This window comes from Dasypus novemcinctus, chromosome 10, assembly GCF_030445035.2.
Source record: "Dasypus novemcinctus isolate mDasNov1 chromosome 10, mDasNov1.1.hap2, whole genome shotgun sequence".
NCBI classification, from domain to species: Eukaryota; Metazoa; Chordata; class Mammalia; order Cingulata; family Dasypodidae; genus Dasypus; species Dasypus novemcinctus.
Window position 1 is genome coordinate 84,050,862 of NC_080682.1, and position 25,830 is coordinate 84,076,691.

General features: G+C 43.8%; 1 protein-coding gene and 1 pseudogene across 1 annotated transcript in view; one reads left to right on the plus strand and one right to left on the minus strand.

Moving 5' to 3' along the window:
* Positions 1-25,830, minus strand: part of AMPD3 (adenosine monophosphate deaminase 3) — a 176,976-nt gene that overhangs the window by 149,223 nt on the left and 1,923 nt on the right. The window lies entirely within an intron of this gene.
* LOC139439865 (large ribosomal subunit protein eL37 pseudogene) lies at positions 13,851-14,212 on the plus strand (annotated as a pseudogene).

Consider the following 25,830-nt stretch of genomic DNA (forward strand, 5'->3'; position numbering starts at 1 on the left):
GGATGGATGGATGGATATAAAGAAACACTTTATTAAAGAGACATTTTTTATATGTTATTTAATAAAAGGTATAAAACAATTCTACCTGAGTTTAACAGAAGACAAAAAAACTCAAGTAAAGTCAATGGAATTGCTGAACTTCTAATATGTGTTTATTCTTCATAAGAGATATTGTTCCTCAAAGATAACTTCAAGGTTAAGAAAATACATTATGAAAAACAGAGATTGAAGTCATCATGGATTTTTTTGTTTTATATGCTTCAATTTTAGGCAGTATTAATTGACTGGCTGCTATGAAAGATAGGAAATTAACACTCTTATGCTTCCTTCTCCTCCCCTCCCCCACTTCCCGAATATTATGAGTAATATTGTTTTTTTCTATTTTTATTTCTTCATGTGAGTCATTTTCAGTGCATGTGATCAGGATTAAATGATTCATGTGATGTAGAAACGTGATGACATGTATTCTATTACAGATTCCAAAGAATAACCAAAAAAAAGAGAAAATTAAACATTTTATTTGGCTATCTAAATGTAATAAAGTCAGCCATTTATGTGAATTGCTGACTTTTGGTGGCTAATTGCTATGCATCATAATAGTGGGTAGTTAAGACAAACTTCAAATACATTTTTTAAAAATAATAAAATTGAATGAGTTCATAAATAGGATTTCCTTTAAGGTATTTGCAGAGATGACTTTTGAAATTTATTTTCCTAAAGATCCCTTGGTGAGATCCATATCTGAGCTCAAGGTATACTTGTCCTATCTCATATAATAACAACAATTTCTAACTTAACTCAGTCTGCCAGGCACAGGGTAAAACAATACCTATATTGTTTCATTTAATCCCTTAACATTCCAGTGAGAGATGTGCTATAATCTTAATTTTAAGGTGAGGAAACTGAGGCAAAGAATGATTAAGTAATTTTCTTAAGGTCCCACAACTGGTGAGTAGGGGGGACCTGGATTCAAACAACCTTTGTAAAGCAGGGCTCGAATTTGAACACTGGTAGCTTAACCACCATTAGGCTGACCACAGCACTCTCTTGCTGTGTGAACTTGGATCAGTCTCTCATGGGCCATGGTGTCATCTTCTACAAACTAGGGACTGATAAGGGCCTCCTTGCCTGTCCCCCAGGGCTTCACTGAGGAGCAAGTGAGCAGTGTGTGGGGAAAAAAAAAAATGGTTGTAAAGCAGTGCTACTCCCTGCTTCCCCCCCAGAACTCAACAGAGCATGCAGCCAAAGGCCTTGGTCAGGACCCAGGCAGGAATTAGCCTCTGCTATTGAGAAAAACATTACCTTGAGGCCACAAAAACAAAACAGCCCTGCCGCCAGAAGAAGATTCAATGGGGTGGGCGGAGAGTTCCAATGGCTGTGAACACTTCACCAAGTTCATGCTCCGGGTGAATTCCAGCAAAACACTATTTGTTCAACTGGTTAAACAGTAGGAGTCATTGCACAGGGCAATTGGCAGTTGTCTCCACTCCTTTGGGCCAGGTCTCTTCCCTTGGGTCCTGAGCACTTGTCCTCCGCTGGAGCAGACCCTCTTGGCCTGGCTGAGCTATCAAACTGCTTCTTCAGATGTAATGGCCAGAAAGGTGAAGGCCTGATCAGACCCTTTTTAAAACTCAGGCAGGCAAGGGGATGTGGCTCAACCAATTGGTTTGTTTCAAACCAATTGGTTTGTTTCCTGGTGAAGGCATGCTGACCTGTGTGACGAGCTGGCCCACGCGGAGTGCTGGCCCGTGCAGGAGTGCTGGCCCTTGCGGAGAGCTGACGCAGCAAGATGACGCAACAAAAAGAAACACAGAGAAGAAAAAGAAGAGACACAGTCAGGGAGCTGAGGTGGTGCAGGAGAATGATCGCCTCTCTCCCACTCCAGAAGTTCCCAGGATCAGTTCCCGGAGCCACCTAATGAGAATACAAGCAGACACAGAAGAACACACAGAGCATGGACACAGAGAGCAGACAATGGAGGGAGGGGAGAGAAAGAAAGAAATCTAAAAAAAAAAACTCAGGCAAAGAGAGATTGAGAGATGATGAGTTTTGTTTGTTTGGTTGGTTGGTTGATTTTTGTTTATTATTATTATTGGAATAATAAAAGTATTCTGGGAGTGACTGGGGTGATGAATGCACAAATATGTAATTACACCAAATACCATTGATTGTACTCTTTGGATGGATTTATTTTCTATTAATATGTAACAATAAAATTGATATATTAAAAAAAAAAAAGCAATACGAGATTCCTGGAGGGATAAAAGAGCAACAACAACAAAACCTCAGACAGCTTTAAAGGAGGAAGACACCAGGGCAGCATTCAGAGAGGGAAGCTGGGGAGCTGACTTTTAGCCCCAATTCAGAACCATGACCTTGGTTAGTCCCTTCCCTTCTCAGGGGTTTTGTTTCACCATCTATAATGCAGGGCTTCCTGGATGCTCTCCCAAGGCCCTTCTAACTCTTTCCTCAGGCTGGCTATTCTGGGGAGAGGTGCAGCATGGATATGACTAGCTGTGATTTATCTGGAAGAGTTCCAGAAAGACAGGAACCAAGCGAGAATCTGGAGACCACAGACTAAGAGAGGCCGCAGTATGAAAACTCTTGGCTGACTGTGTAAAGTTATGAAGCCACAGCAATTAGTTTGTAGGGCAAAGAGGAGAAGAGAGTACTACCAGGAGGAGCCTCTGGGGGAGGGGTTTTAGCAGACGGTCCCTGGGTTCCTCTATTATATGCAAGGCATGCAGGAAGGCTGAGGGAAAGAAGCTACAAAAGTTTCCCAAGACGACCTGGTGTCTGCCCTCATAGGGGATTATAATTTAGGGAAGGAGACAGTTGTGTCCAGAGAGGAAGGAAGTATGGGATAGAGCTGCTTGTACTCACCATGGGATGCAATAGGAGTCACTTTTCAATCCTTTGCTAGGTGTGGCAAAATCAAAGGTAGAACCTTCCCTGGCCTGGGGCAGGAAAGCTGGACAGGCAGAAGGGCGATCCTTTTTGTTCGTTTATTGTTTACTATTTTTTTCCGTGTTTTTATTTTTTTAAAGATATTTCAATTACATAAATGTTACAGAGAGTATATAGGGGATTCCCATATGCCCCGATCCCCACACCTCTCACATTTTCCCACATTAGCAACATCTTTCATTGGTGTGGTACATTCATTGCAAGTGAAAAACACATTTTGGAGCTTTGTCACTAAGCATGGATTATAGTTTACATTGTTTACACTCAGAAGGGAGATTCTTAAATACCTTCTCAGAGCCTTGGAGAAAAGGAGAGAGCTCAAAGGGGTCTGGGAATCAGATACGGCTCCCATTGTGCACCGCTAAAGCAAGCCCTGTTGCTCTAAAGGACTTTCTCAGGGAGCAATCAGCAGGACCCAGTGCTCCCTTCTAAGGCCTTTCCCCAGCATCCAAGGCCTCACACTTTTCAGAAGCCAACACTCCCAAAGTCATTCCCAGACTCATCACTTACCTTGTTGCCGAGAGGGCTTCTCTTTAAAAGCCATGTCAGATTTCCAGGCTCCCAGGGAGCTGCAACTGAGTCTGGTCGGGAGCAGAAGAGAGTCTGGATTTTCCCACCAGGGCATCAGGGACAAGGCACTGTGCTACCTTCTGGCTTTCTGTGCCCTGCTGTAAGTCTACCATGTAGCCCAGGCTGACAGGAACAGGGGCAGCTCATCTGGGGGATAGCGTTTGTGGGTCCACCTATTCACATACATATGTGCATTTCCTAGGGCTACCATAACACATGACCTCGAACTGGATGGCTTAAAGCAACAGAAATTTATTCTCTCACAGTTCTGGAGACCAGAAGTCCAAAGTCAAGGTGTCAGCAGGGTCAGTTCCTTCTGGAGACCCCATCGGCCAGCCCATGCCTCTCTCCAGCTTCTGGTGGTTGCCAGTCATCCTTGGTCTTCCTTGGCTTGTAGATGCATCCTGCCAACCTCACTCTGCCTCTGTCCTCACATGGCCCTCCCCCACATGTCTCTCTTGTTCTCACACAGCCTTCTTATAAGGACAGCAGTCATTGGATCTGGGGTCCCCCCTATCCCAGGATGACTCATTTTAATTTAACTGATTACATCTGCAAAGAACTTATTTACAAAAGGGTCACATTCTAGGGTTCTGGGTGGACATGAATTTTTAGGGGACATTATTCAACCAAGTACTGTAATTCAGGAGGTCAAGCCCCAGAAGGTTGACCAAATACTTTGATATTCCAAAGAAACCACACAGGGGGCCAGCAGCAGTCATGCTGTTCATTACTCACGGATCCCGATGACGGTTGGGCAGTTACTATGGCACTTCTCAGGGGCTACAGGTTTATATAGGGAAATACAATGGAGGAGGAATGCTTGTATAGAGAACAGTGCACTTTTGTGGCATAGGTAATGGGTATAATGTGAATAGGTACTATTAATAATAAACTCAACTATCGCCTATGTGCGTAAATACAAGTTAAACATCTTGTCGCCCATTTTACTGTCATTCCACCTGAGAGGATTGGGTTGCTGGCCAGTTCAACCCCATCCTTCCCAGCAATCTACACAGACAACTGGTGGGAGGGGGAAACTGGCATTCTATCTTCCCACAAGTATTAATTTATATATATACATACACACACACATACATACACGTATATTATACACAGAGACTGCAGATAAAGTACAGTCCTGGCTACAGCAGGGGCCTCGGGTTAACTGCCAATCTCTCCTTACCAGAGTCCTTAGCCATGGCCTGACTGTGTATTATCTGCTCATCCACTTCTCCATCTTGATGATTCACATCCCACACAGACCCACATTAACCTCATTAGACCAGTCACTTTCTTCTATCAGATCCCTTTTACAAACTGATGATAATTCTCCATCTCTCCTTTTGCAATTGCCTACAACTCGTTTTGAAGTGATAAGTCTTCATTTATTGTAATCAGATTGCTTCCAAGAATTTGATTCCTATTTGCTCTGGCATGGATCTGTGCAGAGGTGAAATGCAGGAGGCTCATACTTCACCTCAAATGCTCTCTACTGCTGACTATTTTTCAGTATCTGCATATTTTGCTGACTCAGTGGAAAGAAGCAGCTCAGTTCCCTTCTGCCAAGAACCTTGGGCCAGGCTATGGCATGAGCTCTCTTACAGGGTACTTGTCTCACGAAAGAGCAAGATTTGCACATGCCTAGAGCATGACTAGTGTTGGGTCCTCCGCGTCAGGTGGAAAGACCAAAAAACTGTGCCTTTTCAAGTGGTGGGTGCAGCCTGTACAGCCTGGACTCTGACCTTTGAAGGAAGCACTTGGAAGAACCAGGTTGTGTAATGTCAGTTTCCTCACTTGTAAAATGGGAATAATATGTACCTTACAGGTTATTTCAAAGCTTGAAAAATATGATGTACATGAACAAACTGTTTAGCTCGGAGTCTGACTATGGTACATGTTTAATAAGTGGAAGAACATTATTTGTTTTTATTATTCTTGAACCCCAAATTTTCCCCAAGCCCTCCAAGCTTCCTAGCATTAGTACTTTAACAGTAATGGTTCTGATGTCACCAGCTTATCGCTCCCCCTTAAATAACTTAAGATCTCACTCCCATGGACTATGGCTTGAGAGAGGTATCTTTGCTCACATCTGGGGCATCCACTGCTCTCAGGGCCCTGGTTTTGTTGCTACTTCTCGCACCCACCACTCAGTACCACCACAGATGTACCAGAATCTTCACAGTATCACATAGGCTCTCTCCCTCTGTGTCCTACCCAACAAGGGTATCCTAAAGGAATGTGGCTGGGGTGCCAAGGTTTGACATTCTTTGTAAAACGACTTCAGTTTTTACTTAGAACTCTGTTCATCATAAAACTCAGGCTTGAGTCTGTCTCTTGAGATTGGGGCAAATGACATTTCTAAGGGACGGACACCAAACTTTATATTTGCTGCCCTCCTCCTCCACTGGCTTGAGTGCTGTCCTGGGAGGCCCTTTGGCAACCACGTACAAAGGCAAGCCTGACCCTTTGGATCACCAACCACAGTAGCCAGTTCTGCCCCAGAGTAGGGGACACAGTCAAGGTTCAGCAGAGTTCTATCAACATTATCACACTGGGCTTTGATGCCCCAAACACAACCTCCCTAGCTCCTGCCCTGCATTAGTGATTTATGGCTGCCTAACACATTGCTCTAAAATTACTAAGGGAAATGGATGTGACTCAGCCAATTAGATTCCTGTCTACCATGTAGGAGGTCCAGGGTTCGATGCCCAAGACCTCCTGGTGAAGGCAAGCTGGCCCACGAGGAGTGCCGGCCCATGTGGGAATGTGGCCCCAAGCAGGAAAGCCCTGCGTAGGAATGCTGCCTCATGCAGGAAAAGCCGCCCAGCGCCAGAGTGCAAGTCAACACAGACAGCTGGCGCAGCAAGATGATGCAACAAGACACACAGAGGAGAGAAAATAAGAAGACATAGCAGAACAGGGGAGCTGAGGTGGCACAAGAGAGTAGTCATCTCTCTCCCACTCTGGAAGTTCCCAGGATGGGTTCCCAGAGCTGCCTAATGAGAATACAAGTGGACACAGAAGAACACACAGAGAATGGACCCAGAGAGTAGGGAACAGGGGGAAAGGGGGGGATTAAATAAAATAAATCTTTTTAAAAAATAAAATTACTAAAACAAACATCTATTATGGGGTCAGGGATCCAGGAGGGACTTAGAAGGGTGGCTCTAGCTCAGGTCTTTCACAAGGCTGCAGTCAGGGACTCAGCCAGGGCTGCAGTTAGATGAGGCTTGACTTGATCTGCAGGACTCACTTCCAAGCTTATCCGCGTGGCTGTTGGCAGTCGGCTTTCATTCCTTGCCACGGAGAGCTCCTCATGACATGGCTTCCCCCACAGCAAATTATCAGAGTGAGTGAGGAGGGAAAGGGGTATCAAGATGGAAACTGCAATCTTTTATAACCTAAGCTCAAAAGTGACATGCTATCACTTCTTCCCTATTCTATCGACCACTGAGACCCACTCTAGGGGTGGAAGGACACTACACCAGGGGATCCCAGCAGGTAGGACTCACTGGGGGCCATGTTAAAGGCTGCTACCACACCCCCTCCACTGTCTCCTGCTTCAGTCTCTACCATCTTGCCTGAGGGGAGTTCACTTTTCTTCATGTGGGGGCCTGAGGGACCCTGAAAATAGAGCTAAGCAACATAAAGGTAGGCCTGGGACCCAGGGGCACCAGGAAAAGAAACAGCAGGACAGACAGCAGAAGTCGATCAGAAGGCACAGAGGCAGATCTGGATCCTCAGTAAGGTAGGGTTGATAGAAATCCATGGTTTATAACCAAAGAGGCTTATTTTGTTCTCATGCCTCTTGTCTATGATCGGGGCTCTGTTCCACATCTCCTCACTTGGGAGCCCAAGCTGATAGATCAGCCATCATGATGAATGTTGCCCAAACCATGGGCAGAAAGTGATCTCTCAGGAGTCTCATATTAGTAATTAAATGCTCCAGCCCAGAAGTGATGCAAGTCCCTTCTATTCACAACTCATTGGCCAGAAATAGAGGCTTTGGCTCCACCCGGCCACAAGGGAGCCAGAAAATACAGTTCTATCATGTGGCTGGAAGAGGAGGAGAACTGGAAATATTTGGCAAACAGTGGTCAAGATTCCTCAAGTTCTAAAAGGGGAACAACTCTTTGGAAAGAAAGGTAGGGAGGGGACTAGGGCTGAATCCTGGGGGCATGACTGAAGTCTGCAAAAATAAGGCTTTCCAAGGCTGTGCTCTAAAAGGTTGTCTACTGGTCACTGCCTCACCTCTAGGCTCAGTTCATCCTCCGCTGCCTTCTACCACAGCCCAAAGGAGCAAGCATCTCTGGGTCTTCTGTCTCAGGCCCCAAACATTCCCTGGCCCTTCCCTTAGCCCCTCCGCACCCAGCCATACAATCCGGAAGGAGGATGCCTAGACCCCAGGGCACGTTCTTGCACAACTCCATGACCCAGGCCCTTTGAGATCCCTAACAAAAGCCCCATTCCCCTTTCCAAAGAAGGGTTATACCCCTAACCCTAACAGGGCTCTCCATGGTTCTTGGTGGATAGATCTAGGCCAAGCTCCTATCACCTGCGATGTCTCTAGGGAAGTTAGGTCCTTTGCTGCTTGGGCCCTGGTTCTTTCCTTTTTGACTAGACTATCTGCTACTAGAACTTTCAAGTGTTTACTCATACTAACAGGCTACTCCTTGAAACCCACCCAAACATCCCATCTCCCCAGCAGGCCTTTCCCAAAAAGACCTGGAGATGGTTGTAACCCCACACATTGTAACACTCTGCTTTCCTCTCTACAAACTCCATGTGATCTCAGATTTCTGTTCACATCCTCACTTCCAACAACTGCTCAGATTAGAGCTTGTTTAGTTATTTGCCAGGCCTGTGTATTCTATGTGCTCACTTACAGGTTAGGAAATATCCATGGATCATGAGCAGGGCCAATGCCATCAGATCCCAACCTCTTAACCCCACCCCCTAAGCCACCCTTAACTTATAAGTGTCATTAGTGTGCCTGTCTTGTAAAACAAGACTTCTAGCTTCCCCTTCCATTAGATTGCCTCCAACACCCTCCAACATAGAAATTCTGGAGCCACCCATGCCTCTAAGGTCCAAGGCACTCTCCAGGAGGGGAGACTCAGGACATCAGTCATATGGGCTTTGACATTAATTTTACTCTCAGGACCAATCTCAACTCATAGTTCTTGTCCAAAACTGTTACAATGTGAAGCGGACTTGGTGCAATGGATAGGGTGTCTGCCTACCACGTGGGAAGTCTGCGATTCAAACCCCGGGCCTCCTTGACCCATGTGGAGCTGGCCCATACATAGTGCCCTGCGACGCAGGGGTGTCCCCCATGTAGGGAAGCCCCACATGCAAGGAGTGTGCCCCATAAGGAGAGCCACCCAGCACGAAAGAAAGTGCAGCCTGCCCAGGAATGGCACTGCACACATGGAGAACTAACACAAGATGGTGCAACAAAAAGAAACACAGATTCCTGGTGCCACTGATAAGGATAGAAGCAGTCACAGAAGAACACACAGAGAATGGACACAGAGAGCAGACAACTGAGGGGGGGATAAATAAAAAATAAATCTTCAAAAAAAAAACCCATTACAATGGTAGTGCTCCAGGAAAAGGGAGAAAAACTGAGTGGGTTAAGTGATGTTTAACTTGGAGCTTGACAGTTGGGAAGATTCTCAGTAAACAGTACTAACAACAAAGGATGGTACTCAGATTGCAGAGGGAACAGCATGGGCAAAGGCAAGGAGGTGAAAACTTGGCTGATAAGAGAGTTCATGTAGTGGAACAGTGGCAGGTAAGGCAAGAAAGACAACGTGAAAACTGTAGAGAGACTTGAATGTCAGCTCGGGTGTTGCCTTGATTCTGAGGAGAGGTATAATGATAATCAGGATAAAGGAGAACCTTAACTCACATCTATAGAATATTTATTAGGTCAAGCATTAGGCCAAGTGCTTTATATACATTACTATATCACAACAACCTAACAAGTAAGTCTGTTGTTCTTCTCTTTTAGAAATGAGGAAGCTTGGCTCAGAGAGATTAAGTCACTTGCATAAGCTCACACAGCTGGTAGGTATCATACCCAGGATTCAAACCCAAATCTGCCTAACACTTTTTTGCCATGATCTTAAGCACTAGATAGGATTAAATGCCAAAGAATTACATACTTATAAAGGTACCTCTCCATGGCAGTAGATGGAGCCAAGGAGATGGCAGAAAAGGGATAAGCCTGAGCCAGACATTTCATAGCGTGACTCGGGCCACACAATTTGATGTCATTCACAGGGGCAGCTGAGCAGAAAGCTGGGTATACACGTTGTCTCAGGGTGCAGGGAAGGATGAGAAAGTTCATGGGGGCAGAAGAGTACACAGACACCTCCTCGGCCACAACTCTCTTTGGGGACACCACATTCATGTTTTATTTTAACGAGGGTCCAGACCAAATCAGGATTGGAAAAGACAGCACAGAGTTGACCTTAGGCAGAAATGAGATTGTGTTTCTCCCATCAGGTCAGGGTCCAGCCTTTGGGTCTATTTTAGCATCCCATTTCTTCAGAGGCAGCTAGAACAACTGTCTTATTGTAGGACTCCCTTGAAACTAATTGCTCTAGAGAACCCCCCAAGGGCTTCAAGACAACTATGAGTCCCATTCTCAGTGCCTCTGGCTGCAGGAAGTCATGTCAAGGACAGATGTGGTGGCCAGAGGGCAGATGAGGGCAGCAAAGAGCTGGAGGCCCAGGAGAGAACTAAACGACGGCAGCTGGGAGAGCTCCTGGAGGAAGTGGGGGGAGCACACGGAGAACTCCATCTGCCAAGGAAATCCCCTCCCTTGGGTTCATGCAAAGGCCAGTTCAGGTTGAAGCGTGGGTGCTAGGGGAGGACTTTGGGAAGTCAGGCTATAGGAAAAGCAGAGAGATGACAGGGACACCACCACTGAGAGTTGAGAAGAGAGCCAGGAACATGCTGGAGGTCACCAGGGGTCCTGGAGCAGGTCTGAACAGGGGCCAGCCCCATTCGCCCTCAGCCAGGAGAGCAGGAGGAATTTGGGCAAAAAAGCAAAACAGCAAAGCTGTCCAGTTCATTTTATGAGGTCATCATAACCCTGATTTAAAAAAAAAAAAAAGCCTGTCAAGAACAGCACATACATAAAAAAGAAACAACAGGCCAGAGGCCAGTCTCACTTTTGAATGTGGACAAAAAAATTCTGAAAAAATATTAACAAAATGACTTAAAGCACACTAAAAAAATCATCCACTAGGTTATCAGGGTATAGGGTAGGAATGGGGAATGGGAATTTAAGGCTTAAAATGTATAGAATTCCTATTTGGAATAATGGAAATAGATGGTGGTGATGGTAACACATTGTGAACGTACTTACTAGCACTGAAATATATATCTGAATGTGGTGAAAAGGGCAAATGTTAGATTATATATATGAAAACAGAATACAGTTTTTTTTAATCCATTGAACTACGCTACATAGTGACCCTTAAGATGAACCATGGACTTTAATTAATGGTACAATTATTAAAATGTGCTATCATCAGTTATAACAAATGATCCACACCAATGGTGCGTGTTGGTAGTGAGGTGGTATATGGGAATCCTGTATTGTATACAAGATTGTTCTATAAATCCCAACTTCTCTAATTAAAAAAAAAACTAATCAAGTGTTGCTATGAAGGTATTGTGTAGATATAATTAAAGTTCAGTGTCAGTTAAACTTAAGGAGATTATCCTACATAATCTGCATGGGGTTGATTCAATCATTTGAAAAGGTTTAAGAGCAAACTACAGGCTTCCCAGAAGATGATGGAAGGGCAAATGACTTTAAGAGGAAAACCATGGAAGCTGAGGTATGGAATTAAGATATCTCCTCCGGTTAAGAGATGGAACCCACCCATGTGTATGGAGAGGGTGAGTTTGCCCCAGCATCTGAAGAGGGTGGATGTTCCAGCCCACTGTTCAGGGAGAGTTTGGCCATAGGCCACAGAGAGGGTGAAGCACATTCCTGGTGGTTGGAGAGAGTTAGGTCACCACCCCACTGCTCTGAGGGGGTTGAGACTTTTCCTCATAAGTTGGGGAGAGTCAGGTCACTAACCCACTGTTCTGAGGGGATTGGGTCTGTATGCCAGAGATTAGAGAGAATGTTGCTGTCACCTCACTGTACTAAGGGGATTGAGACTGTCCCACAGAGATTGGGGAAAGCGTGGCCATTACCCAATAGTCTTGGAAGGTAAGGTCTGGAGCTCAGTCATCACCCAGGTGCTTGATAAGGGTGGAAGTGAGAAAACGGCCATTGGGCAAGCTTGTGGAAAGGGTGGGCCCCCATGAAGCCCTGAGGAGAAGAAGAAACCATTGTTTTAAGGGTGTCTCTCAGACTTTGCAATCCAATGAGTATGCTCTGCACGTTTTTGGAACTGTTGGGGACCCATGACATGAGTTTCCCCAACTTCTTCTTATGGGAACACAAATGTTTATCCTGTCTGTGCCTCCTTTATGCACTGGAAGCAGATAACATGTTTTCTAAGTTTCACAGACCTACAGCCAGAGGGGACTTTTGACCCTAAACAAACTATATTCCTATAACTGATTTTGATGTGATTTTATACTTAGCATTCCTACTGAAATGATTAAAGGTTTTTTTCAATATTGTAATTTTGGGATTCAGAGGTGGGTATGGCAGTGTGAGATCATTTTATGAATCCCAAAAAGAAAAAGATTATGTTTGTAAACTAATCTATTCTTCTTGGTGTGATACCCTTTGGTTGCATTAAATTCAGCTGAGGGGATTTTGATTAGATTATTTTATAAGATTGCTTTGGGCTTTTGATTTGACTATGAGTGGACATGGCTCAGGTTGAGCCCCACCCCCTTGCTGGGTCTGCTATAAATGGACACTCACACAGACAGACACAGGAGGAGAGAGCTCTGTCATTTTTTGATTCTGTCATGTGACAGAAAGGAGAGGCTCAAACAAGTGAGGGCCCCGGGAGAGATGAGCTATTTGCCTGATAGCTTACAGCTGAATTTGGGAGAGAGTGGAACAGCCAAAACTGATATAGGAAGCCCTAAGAGACAAATCCTATAACAGCTGAAATCATGAAGAAAGCAGAACAGCTGGGCCTGGGAGAGGACACTCAGAAGGGAAGAGCAGACTAGGCAGAGATCACCTGCCATCTTGTTTCAACACATGGCCACTGATTTTGGTGAGAAAGCACCTCTTATGGTACCTTGAGTTAGACTTTTCACAGCCTTTGAGACTGTAAGCTTTTACCCCCAAATCCTCACTGTAAAAGCCAACAGATTTCTGCTACTTTGCCTCAGCACCCCTTTGGCAGACTATTACAAAGAGCTTTTTAAAAAACCTCAATCATAACCAAAGAAATGTGAAATAAAACAATAAGAGATATCATTTTTAACCCACTAGAATGTTAACAATCAAAAAGTTTGTGAACATGATGTTAATAACAGTATAAGTAAACAGGCATTCTCATCCATTGCTGATGAGAGTGTCCACTGGTACAGCCTCTATTGGGAGCAATTTGGCGATATCTAAAAATCTAAAATGCACACACCTTTTTTTTTTAAAGATTTATTTCTTTATTTTATTTCTCTCCCTTTTCCCCCCACCCCCGCCCCAGTTGTCTGTTCTCTGTGTCAGACACAGAAGAACACACAGCGAATGGACACAGAGAGCAGACAGCATGCAAAAAGCCACAAGGTGGGGGGGATAAAAAAAATACAACGTACCAAAACTTTAAAAAAAGAGAGAGAGAGAAAAAAAGAATAGCATTGTATATATACAAGGATACAAGGATATCTGTAGTATAAACTCCTAGAAGAGAAATTGCTGGATTAAAAGGTGTGTGCAGGGAAGCAAACTTGGCCCAGTGCTTAGGGCGTCCGTCTACCACATGGGAGGTCCGCGGTTCAAACCCTGGGCCTCCTTGACCTGTGTGGAGCTGGCCCATACACAGTGCTGATGCACGCAAGGAGTGCTGTGCCACGCAGCGGTGTCCTCGTGTAGGGGAGCCCCACGCACAAGGAGTGCGCCCTGTAAAGAGAGCCGCCCAGTGTGAAAGAAAGTGCAGCCTGCCCAGAAATGGCACCGCACACATGGAGAGCTGACACAACAAGATGACGCAACAAAAAAGAAACAGAGATTCCCGTGCCGCTGACAACAACAGAGGTGGACAAAGAAGAACATGCAGCAAATAGACACAGAGAACAGACAACCGGGGTTGGGGGGAAGGGGAGAGAAATAAATTTTAAAAATTTTTTTAAAAAGTTCTGGCCAGCTCTTTGGTCTTGGCCGCAGAAACGAGATGACGAAGGGAACGTCATCGTTTGGAAAGAGTCGCAATAAGACGCACGCCTTGTGCCACCGCTCTAAGGCCTACCACCTTCAGAAATCGACCTGTGGCAAATGTGGCTACCCTGCCAAGCGCAAGAGAAAGTATAACTGGAGTGCCAAGGCTAAAAGACGAAACACCACCGGTACAAGTGGAATGAGGCATCTAAAAATTGTATACCGCAGATTCAGACATGGATTCCGTGAAGGAACTACACCTAAACCCAAGAGGACAGCTATTGCAGCATCCAGTTCATCTTAAGGATTTCACTGATTAGTTGTGCAATAAATGTTCTGGTTTTAAAAATTAAAAAATTTTTAAAAAAGTTCTGGCCAGGCCCTTTATCTCATCTGTTCCTAAAAACAAACACAATTGTTCCTCCAATGTTCAGAAAGATACACAGATAAGCACAGATTGATTAAATGATGTGATCAAGATCTTCTTGTTAATGAAGAAAATGAAGGAAAAAATGCTTAATCATATTTATATCTCATACAACTAAACCCCATATTCTTTTTTTTACCTTTACAATTGATACAGTACCTTCTTTGCTTTTGCTATAAAAATATTACAATATTGTTAACTATAGTTTATAAGTTACATTAGTAATATTTTCCCATGTATCACCATATTCTTAACACCTGGTAGTAGAACATTCCTTTGTATTTACATTAGTAATCACAATCGTCATCTACCGCCAATATCACAGTTACGCATTCCCTATATTATCCTCCAGCTGTCCTCCAACTGACATTAACTTCCTTAGACTACCCATTTCTGCCACAGTCACATCCATATACTTTACCAATTTTATTTTAAGTTTTGACAAATTTACCAGTTATGTTAACACTGAGGTAAGTTATGTGACAGAGATACAGAATTTTCTGTACTATCTTTGCAACTTTTCTGTAAATCTAAAATTATTACAAAATACAAAGGCTATTTTTAAAAGATTCCTCCTTTTCTCCTACTTCTCTTTGAGGCATTATTTGTTCCTGTATTTTCCTCTCAGTTAGTTTTCATTTCTAAAATTAATTTTTCTGTTGTTTCGTATTCTTTCTTTAGTTTCATCATCTCATTTTGGACTCTTTCTAATTCTGATTTATGTTGTATTTCTAGCCTCTTGTTTTAAAATAGAGTGTCATATTTTGATCTTTTTAAGCTCGTCTCTCTAGTGTGCTTTCACTGTCTATGGGGAGGTGATTCTGCTGCTTATTCCTTTTTTCATAGTATTTTTGTCCCAGACACTTTTCTGTTAGTGTGAATTTAGTGTTCCTGAATTTTGGTTCAAATAGCTTTTCTAACTTTGCTGAGTTCCGTCTTCCATTGTTTTTATGTAGAGTCAAAAATGGCATTCTAAAAAGTTTATTTTTCTAAAGGTACAGTTTTCTTTCTGAAATGTTTTTAGTTCTTTTCTCCTTCACCACTTTTATCTGAAACTTCTCATTCTTTAGTTTCTTTTGTTCTTGTCTTATTCCATTCTGGTTTGGCTCTTAGAAGTTTCCCTTCTGAATGCCGTCTCTGAATGGCACAACTGGCTCCTCAGGTTCAGGTATTTATGTTCATAGATGCTAGAGTGATCCAGTGCCTTTAGGCCTTACCATAAGCCCTTTGTACTTACCCATTATCGGAGTTTTCCAGCTCTTTCCAATTTTAGCTGCTGTTCTCTAATTCCATTCTCTACATCACATCTGATGTTTTCTCATGATTTCTCAGGTCCATCAGATACCTTGTTGCTGTCCTCTGCTTCCTCCTATACAGACACCCACAACACATCTGTGGCTGATTATTGTTGTATTTTATTACCCAGTTTTATTGTAAATGTTGTCCCTAGGCCTCTAGTTCTGCTAACTAGTTGCTCTGTTTTTTATATGATTGTCTTAGTTTGCCAGGTGGTTACTATGGCAAATACCACAAAATGAGTTGGCTTAAACAATGGGAATTTATGGGCTCACAGTTTTGAGGCTAGGAGAAGTCCAAAATAAATGCATCACAAGGTGATGCTTTCTCCCCAAAGCCTTTAACTTTCTGGTGTGGGCTGCTGGTGGTCCTTGGGGTTCCTCGGCTTGTATCCCTGCCTCACATCACATCACATCACAATGCCCTCTCTTTTCCCTTCTGGGTTCTGGTGACTTTCAGCTTCTAACTCCTCCCTGTGGCTTTCTTCTGCTGTAAAGGACTCCAGTCATCTGAGCTAAAATAACGCCTTCAAGAGAACCTATTTACAATGGATTCACACCCACGGGAATGCAGATTAAGATTAAGAACATGTCTAAATTGGGGTACATAATTCAATGTACCACAATGATAATTTCAGGAAGTTTAAAACTAGGCTTCCCCACTACTACCTTCTTCCTAGATTTCCAGTATGCATCATTTTAAAAATCAGACCCACGATTGGAGACTGTTAGGTATTCTAATGTGCCTTTTATATTTCTTTTAGAATTTAACTACAGAGATAGGAACTTGGACAAAATCAAACTAGCTGAAACAAGGAAGAACATCCAACACATTTGCACAAATAATGTATGTGGCATTTTATATACTTCTTTTTTATGAAATAATTTATTATGCATTTCCACAGGGATCATTTTAATGGTTTCAGAATATCCCATCAAGTAGATGTACCAAAATTTACTTAGTCTGTTCCCTATTTTCTCTTTTAATCTAGCAATTCCTCTTCTAGGAATTTTTCAGATTAATTGACTCCATTTTTCTGTTTCCATTTTTCTGGTGACTCAGATAATGCTGTCATAAGTACCTTTGTCCACTTGGCTTTTTGTTTTTGCTGAATTATTTCCTTATGATCAAATCCCAAGAGTGGGATCAGTGGGTCAAGGGTAGGAACATCTCCCAGTCTCTGGCAATCTATAATCTGAAAATGTGTTTTGAAAAGTATTTTTCTTATTACAGGGGAAAGGTTATGTCTAAGTTGTTGGTGGTAAGGATCACATGAGGGAAATGGAATTTTTTCCCAGGGTTACCACTATTCTCTCCTTTCTTTCAGTCATCAGTCTTACCTATTCGTTTTATGCAACTTTCATTTTTAATTAATTTAACCAACATTTCTTGAGGGTCTACAATGTGTCAGGCCCTGTGCTTTCTCTCCCCAATGCTGGAGTGGACCCCACAATTATGTGTAGTGTTTTGGTCAAGGCACAACCCAGATGTGCACTGGATCTGTACTCTCTGAGGAGCATGAGGATTGCTGTGGTTTTTCTTCACCAGGACTTTCCCTGATCCCTCATGATATGTCTGAGACTGTTCATGGAACTCTTGAATCTTTTGCCTGGAAACATCAGGTATCAGCAATCCATACTCCTCCATAGTCAGGTTTAGCCCATTGGAATATCTCAGCCTGCCTGTAGGATTATGTGTTAAAAACTGCTTTTTGACCTTGAATAAAAGGGGGAAATGGCAAAGACAAATTAGTTTATATGGCTAAGAGTCTACATAAAAGAGCCAGGAGGTCATCAGAGGGATTGCACTTACGTCCACCTCAGCAGGACCCCAGAGACAGCCAAAGTAGATAGGAGCCCAGGTACTGGTTCTCCTGAGGGCTATGGAGACCCACAGGTTCTACGGTCATGGCAAAGGGCTCTTGAATTCAGTGCCATGTCAGTTGCCCCTACTTTGGAATTTGTGTTCCTGAGTGTGCTGGAGTTGGACTCAGATGTGACCTTTCTATACATGCCTCTTCTGTCACTTTTACTGAACCTGTGATTGGTGCTAGGGTTGGTGTATACTCAGGAGACTTGAATCTCTGGACAATCCATGTGCCAGCTGGGTTCTGAGGCTCAGAAGACTTGCAACTTCTACCCTTTGGTTCATTGGACTGACCCAGGCCAGCTAACAGGGAGGTGAAGATGGTCAATCACCATACCAGGAAACTAAGAGTGCCTACCACTGCAAGCAGGAGAATTGAATCCATCATCCATGTGGAACCTAAACCCCCTCTCGATACAGAGGTGGAATGGACATCACCATCCCAGGGTCCACAGAATGGAGGAATAAAATATGGATTAGAGTGGACTTACTGATATTCTACTAGGGAGCTATTGTGACTAGTAATGGAAGAAATTGTATCTTTGATTTGGAAAAAGTGGCCACAGTGTTGCTAGGGGCAGGGAGAGGGAAGAAGAGATGTGATATAGGGACAAGTTTTCAGGACTTGGAGTTGTCTTGAATGATGGTGCAGGGCAGATGCCGGACATTATATATCCTGCCATAACCCACTGGGTGGACTTGGGGAGAGTGTAAACTACAATGTGGACTGTTATCCATGTGGTGCAGCGGTGCTCCAGGGTGTGTTCACCAAGTGCAATGGTGTGCCACTGTGGTGGGGGGCAGTTGTTGATGTGGGAGGAATAGGGTGAGAAGAGGTTGGGGGTGTATGGGAAATTCTTATTTTTTTTAATGTAACATTTAAAAAAAAAAATAGATTGTGGGGAAAGAAAAGAAAAGGGAAGACCTAAGGAATCTCAACTGTACCAACAGATATATGAACCAAGAAATAATCATGTCACCCTTAAACCAGCAAACCAGTAAACTGGAAATAATCACTATCTGCCAGCTATATTGATTCAGTCCATATATATGACATTCAGCCTCAGTTTCCTTATCTTTCCATTGCCCACTGACAACTGAGTCTTGCTCTGAACTGAAGCTCTTGACTTGGGTGTGCCTGTGGTTCTGAGTCCCTGCCTTAGTCGGGAAATCATCCTCTCCCAGTGGGGCTAGACCCTGCTCTACAATCCCCAGCCACTGATGAAGTTTGGGTGTTCAATGGCTCAAGTAATGAAAATCAAGATGCTATGTCTGGGGGAGCAGATGTGGCTCAAGTGACAGGGCATCTGCCTACCATATGGGAGGACCCAGTTTCGATCCCTGGGGCCTCCTGGTAAAAAAGAAGAAGAGAAAGTGCCTGAGCAGCAAGCCAGTGCCCGCACAAGTGAGTCACACAGCAAGATAATGATGCAACAAAAGAGAGATGGAGGGGAGAGTCAAGGTGAAGCGCAGTAGAAATCAGGAACTGAGGTGGCGCAGCTGAGAGGGAACCTCTCTCCACTTGAGAGGTCCCCGGGATCAAATCCCACTGAATCCTAGAGCAGAAAAAGTGAAAAAGAGAAGACAAAAGAAATAGATACAGAAGATCACACAGCAAATGGACACAGCAAAAATGGCAGGGAGGAGAAAAATAAATAAATAAACCTTAAAAAAATAAAAAGATGCTGTGTCTGTTTCTACTTTATACTATTTGGCTGCACCCTGTCACTTGATGGAACCCTGCAGTCACAACCACTGCCCCACAAATGGCTGTACAGTCCCTGCCAGGTCCAATTGACTCCCAAGACCCATCCCATCTAGTCCATGTTGCTGAGGAGTTAGAATAACTTGTATCCAAGCCAGCTTAAATTAATAATCATCTTTCCAACCACAATGTTTTACAGGTGAGGAAATCAATAGGCAGAGTAAAAATGACTTTGCAAAGATCAAACAGAAAGTTTCTGACAGATCTAGGCTTAGAATCCAAAATTTATCAGTTTTGGTTTTGTAGATGGGATAAAAGAGAAAAAAATTAGGAAGAGATTCCAAGGCAGAAGTCCAATTACAAGTCCTGAGTCCCCCAAGGTAGAAGGGGAGAAAGCCTTTCCCCAGGATTTAAGAATAAGATACAGTCTGGTTTTCAAGACTAGTACATGATGTCAGGAAAGTATGAGCAGCAAAGTTGACTTTATGTGAAGCCCTAGAACATCAGGCTGGATCTAGTTACATGCCTCCTCCCTCTGCAGATGGCCAGGGATCTAGAGCAGGGCTGTGCCAATAGGTGCATGCCAGGGATTATATATATAGACCAATGGAAGAGAAAGGGTGGAAAATGAAAGAAGGACATGGGGCCAGGAGCCTGGCCAGGCCTATCACATATAGATGCTCAGGGAGCCCACATGTAAGCTGGGGCCTCCCTGAATCAAAAGGGTCAGGTAACATTTGCTCAAAACACACACTGCCATGGTCTATTAAAGTCTAAAGCTTTTTCCAGGATTTCTGTGAATATCGAGGACATTTATACTCTTATGACTTGATCTGTTTCTGGGGCTAATGTTCTTTGAATATAGTCTTTCTTCCACACCCACTAATCCAGGCCCAAAATTTAGCCCTTTCACTGGAGGAAAAAAAAAACTTATACAATCCCATATATGAAATTAGTAGTCTTTGCTGGGAATCTTGGGGTGTCACAGAAAGGGGGGTTCCATCACTCACTATGCAAAAGAACCTAAAAATCCTCATTGGACATTACTGGTCTCCTCAGTCCTTTTGGACCATCCCCTTATGATGGCTTCCCCTATTAGGCCAACCCTGCACCTATCCTAACTACAGCCACCTTCACATACTCCTCAGGTTCCTTGTCTTCCCTCTCCTTTCTCTCTCTAAGTCTTAAACAACTTCCTTTCCTTATCTCATGCACAGAGGCTGCAGCAGGGGGGATGGGGGCATTCCGCTATCTCTACTGCTTCTTTGTCACATTCTTTTTCCTAACAAATACATTTCGTTCCCATAGAGAAATTCTAGTGCCAGATGTTAAGATAATTTAAAAATTTTTTGTACCTTAATACACACATGTAAACAAAAAATATGCAGAATTACTCTGATACATAGTTCATGCCAGACCAATCACCATAAGTGTCCTATTCAAAATGAACTTATGCAAAGATTCAGAACATCCTGTCTGATTCAGGAGTATGCCTGGTCATGACAGCTGAGCTGCATCCCAGAACTGAGCTGGGAAAAACTCCTTTTGCCTCCTGCCCCTTGGAGGAATTTTACAAACCCCTGCTACAGGAAATACTCCCAAAGTGGGGTGCTGCTCTTATTAGATGAGCTTAAAAGAAAGTAGTAGTGTCTATGGTAACCAAAAGGTTTCAATGTTTTCCAAATCAGTGTGGACTTTTGGAGTAGTCTTGGTTTACAAACTTTGGCCTGAAATGTGATATGAATCCAGTTGCAAAATCTGTGCAATGGGCATTTCAGAGTCAAACCAGGTAAGCAAAGAAACTTCAAGGCACGGGGCTTGTTCCATTTACTACTTAGTGGTATAAAATAATAACCAATTTATTTTCCTCATGGATTATATGGGTCAGGAATTCAGAAAGGGTATAGCAGAGACAGCTTGTTTCTGAGTCACAATGTCTGGAGTCTTAGCTGGGAAGTCTCAAAGGCTAAGGGTTATTTGACGGCTGGGGGATGGAATTATCTGAAGGCTCTTTTACTCATAGGTTTGGGGATTGGTGCTTGCTGTCAGTTGATAGTTCAGCTAAGGCTCTCAGCTATAGTGTCTACATGTGGCCTCTTCATGTGGGCTTTCTCATAGCATGGTGGTTATGATCTGTGGTAAGAATCCACTAAGATGGCCTGCAATGATTCCTACCTCCTGGTATTACCTTGTGTAATCCCCTCTCCTTGAGCAACTTGCTTCTAACCCAAAGAATATGGCAAGGTGAGGGGATGTTTCTTCCATGTGGCCTCTGTCTCATGAGCAGACTCTCTCTTGCTGGTTTTGATGAAGCAAGCTGCCATGTTGGAAGGACCACATGGCAAGGAATTGAGGGTGTCCCTGGCCAATAGACAGTGAAGAGCTGAGGCCCTCAGTCCAACAGCCCTCAAAGAACTGAATCCCACCAACAACCATATAAGGGACTTTGGAAGCAGATCTTTCCCCATTTGACCCTTCAGATGATATCTGAACTTTATCCAAACACTTGTGGCCTTTTGAGAGACCCTGAAGGGAAGGACCCAACTAAGCTATTGTTGAATACCTAACTCACAGAACTGAAATAGATAATAAATGTATATTGTTGGGAAGCAGACTTGGCCCAGTGGATAGGGCATTCGTCTACCACATGGGAAGTCTGTGGTTCACACCCCGGGCCTCCCTGAACCGTGTGGAGCTGGCCCATGCGCAGTGCTGATGCGCGCAAGGAGTGCTGTGCCATGCAGGGGTGTCCCCACATAGGGAAGACCCACACGCAAAGAGTGCGCCCCATAAGGAGAGCCGCCCAGCGTGAAAGAAATTTCAGCCTGCCCAGGAATGGCGCCGCACACATGGAGAACTGACACAAGATGACGTAACAAAAAGAAACACAGATTCCCATGCTGCTGACCATAGCAGAAGCAGACAAAAAGAACACGCAGCAAATGGACACAGAGAACAGACAACCAGGGCGGGGTGGGAGGGGAAGGGGAGAGAAATAAATAAAATAAATCTTAAAAAAAAAAATGTATAGGCAGTGGACTTGGCCCAGTAGTTAGGGCGTCCGTCTACCACATGGGAGGTCCACGGTTCAAACCCTGGGCCTCCTTGACCCGTGTGGAGCTGGCCCATACACAGTGCTGGTGTGCACAAGGAGTGCTGTGCCACACAGGGGTGTCCTCTGTGTAGGGGAGCCCCACACGCAAGGAGTGCACCCCGTAAGGAGAACCGCCCAGTGAGAACAAAGTGCAGCCTGCCCAGGAATGGCGCCGCACACATGGGGAGCTGACACAACAAGATGATGTAACAAAAAGAAACACAGATTCCCGTGCTGATGACCACAACAGAAATGGACAAAGAAGAAGATGCAGCAAAATAGACACAGAGAACAGACAACTGGAGTGGGGGGGGGAGGGGAGATAAATGAATAAATAAATAAATAAATAAATTTTTAAAAAATGTATATTGTTTCAAACTGTTAAGTTTGGGGGTACTTGTTATACAGCAGCAGATAACTAATACAGCTTTCAAGGGTGAGCATCCCACAAGAACCAGATAGAAATTATCACCTTTTATGACCTAGGCTCAAAAGTTACATAGCATTACTTCACAAGCCTCCCCAGATTCAAGATGACATATAGAACCCATCTCTCAAAGGAAAGAGTATCAAAATGTCCTCATAGAAAGAACATTTAAGGGGAGAAATGTTGTTGTGGGCATATTTGGAAAACTCAATATTCCACATGGCTCTTTGGCTTTCTCTCATAGAATGGCCTGATTTGTTCGCGTGTGAATTTCAAGAAAGATTTATATTGTTTTGCTTTTTTGAAATTGAGGTTGTTTTGTGTGCATCTCCTAAAATGTCTCCTCTGATTTTAAGAAATGCTCAAACAATATTTTAGCATGTCACAAGATAAACAGAAATTGGCCCTCCTTCAACCAGTGAGAACTCAGAACCATAATTTCCAAAGAATGTGACCAAATAGCTGAAGTACAAGCTTCTCTCCACTTAAGAATGACTCCTCATGAATTACAACACTGCTCTGGCTACATGTTCTGAAACATTCCAGCATTGCCCCACATTTCATGCCAGTGAGTGAGGAGGATGTGGTGGGGGGAACCAATGAACACTCAAGTTAGGCTGACTCCAGTGGTGCTTCCAGTACCCCACAGACTCATAGAACGTCTGAGAAAGAAGGCATCTCAGAGACTGATCAATTTAACTTACATTAGTAATGATAATATCTACATTTAGCAATACCTGAGTATAATATGAGACCCTGTACAGGTGAATGAAGTAGGTACTAGAATCCTGATGTAATTCGATATATTAGACTATACCAGTTCATGAATTCATGTTTCTTATTTAATACTCTAATCTCTGTAGCTTAAGCCCCTATCCTACTTGACTTCAAGAAATCCAGGCTTTTCTCAAGCTCTTCTTCAGAGTTATTTCTGATCCATGGGGAGTGTTTACTTATTCTACCCTATGTCTATTTCTCCCATACTTTTCACCTTGGCCAGCTGCCTGGCTCTGCAAGGGAGCTCCTGAATCTGAATACCTACTTCAAACCAGGAATGATTTCCCTCAAGGTATGACTTCACTAAATCCACTACTTTACCTCAGCGTGAACTGTACAGACTCTCTCCCCATTCCCCCACTGCAATAATACAGACTAGGCTGAAACTAAAGGCTTGTAAATAAGATGATTGCAACAGGGAGCAACTTGCTTCTTTTTTTTTTTTTTTTTTTTTTTTTTGTGAGTACACATGACTTTTTTTTTCTTTCTTTTTTATTTTTTTAATATTACATTAAAAAAATATGAGGTCCCCATATACCCCCACCCCCTTCACCCCACTCCTCCCCCCCAGCAACAATCTCCTCCATCATCATGAGACATTCATTGCATTTGGTGAATACATCTCTGAGCACCACTGCACCTCATGGTCTATGGTCCATATCATAGCCCACACTCTCCCACGTTTCATCCAGTGGGCCATGGGAGGACATACACTGTCCGGTAACTGTCCCTACAGCATCACCCAGGACAACTCCAAGTCCCAAATATGCCTCCACATCTCATCTCTTCCTCCCATTCCCCACACCCAGCAGCCACCATGGCCACTTTCTCCACACCAATGCCACATTTTCTTCAATTACTAATCACAATAGTTCATGAATAGAATATCAGTAAGTCCACTCTAATCCATATTCTATTCCTCCATCCTGTGGACCTTGGAATGGTTGTGTCCACTCGACATCTATATCAAGAGGTGGCTTAGATTCCACATGGATGCTGGATGCAATCCTCCTGCTTTCAATTGTAGGCACTCTAGGCTCCATGGTGTGGTGGTTGGCCTTCTTCACCTCCCTGTTAGCTGAGTGGGCTAAGTCCAATAAACCAGAGTGTAGGAGCTGAAGTCTGTTGAGGCTCAGGGTCTGGTTATCATATGGTCAGGCCAGAGATTCAGATCCCCTGGGTATATATTAAACCCAGCACCAAATATAGTTCTGGTAAAAGTAACAGGAGAGGCTTGTGAAAAAAGATCATATCTGAATCCAGCTCCATCACACAGAAACACAAACTCCAAAGAAGGGCCAACTGGCATGGCACTGAACTCCATCTGCCATGACCATAGAACCTGTGGGTCTCTGTAGCCCTCAGAAGAACCAATACCTGGGGTTGTATCTACTTTATCTGTCTCTGGGACTCTGCTGAGGTGTGCATAAGGGCAACCCCTCTGATAACCTCCCAGCTCTTTTTGGAGACTCATCGCCATATAAACTCATTTGTCCTTTCCATTTCCCCCTTGATTCAGGTCAAAAAGCATTTTTAACTCCTGGTGTTATATGTAGATTGAGATATTCTGCAGATCTTAATTGACCCTTTTATTCAAGGTCATTTTCTAGTTATATCATCAGCTGATACTTGGTAGTAATCCCTCGTTGCCAGGGAGGCTCATCCCCGGGAGTCATGTCCCACACTGGGGGGAAGGCAACATATTTACATGCTGAGTTTGGCTTTGAGACTGGCCACATTTGAGCAACACGGGGGCTCTCAGGAGGTAACTCTTTGGCACCCTGCAGCTCTAGGCCTTGTTCTTATTTCAGGTGTACAGGCTCACAAGCATAGTCATTAGTATCAAGGGCTCATTGTTGGACCTTCATTCTTTTTTGGTCATTGCTGTTGCACTTGGGGGATTGTTGCTGTTCCTTTAGGGACTGTGATAGAGCTCCCCTGGCTAGGAACTCAGGACTCCCTCAGTTGTTGTTTTTATTGTAGCAACTTGTTTCTAACCCACAGAATATAGCATGGCTGAAGGGATGTTTCTTCCATGATTAGGTTTCAAAATATTGTGACTTCTGTCTCATTAGCAGACTTTCTTGCTGGTTTTGATGAAGCAAGCTGCCATGTTGGAAGGACCACATGGCAAGGAATTGAGGGTGTCCCTGGCCAATAGCCAGTGAGGAACTAAGGCCCTCAGTCCAACAGCCCTCAAAGAACTGAATCCCACCAACAACCAAATAAGTGGCCTTGGAAGCTTGGACCTAATACTTTTGCTCAGATTCCCCAGGCCCTGGGTTTGACTTCTTGACTCCTCTTTGTTGCTACCTTAGACCCAGGGCCAGCCTGCTTCCCCACAGCAGTACTACTCTTGATTCCCCAAATCTTCAAGGTCCAC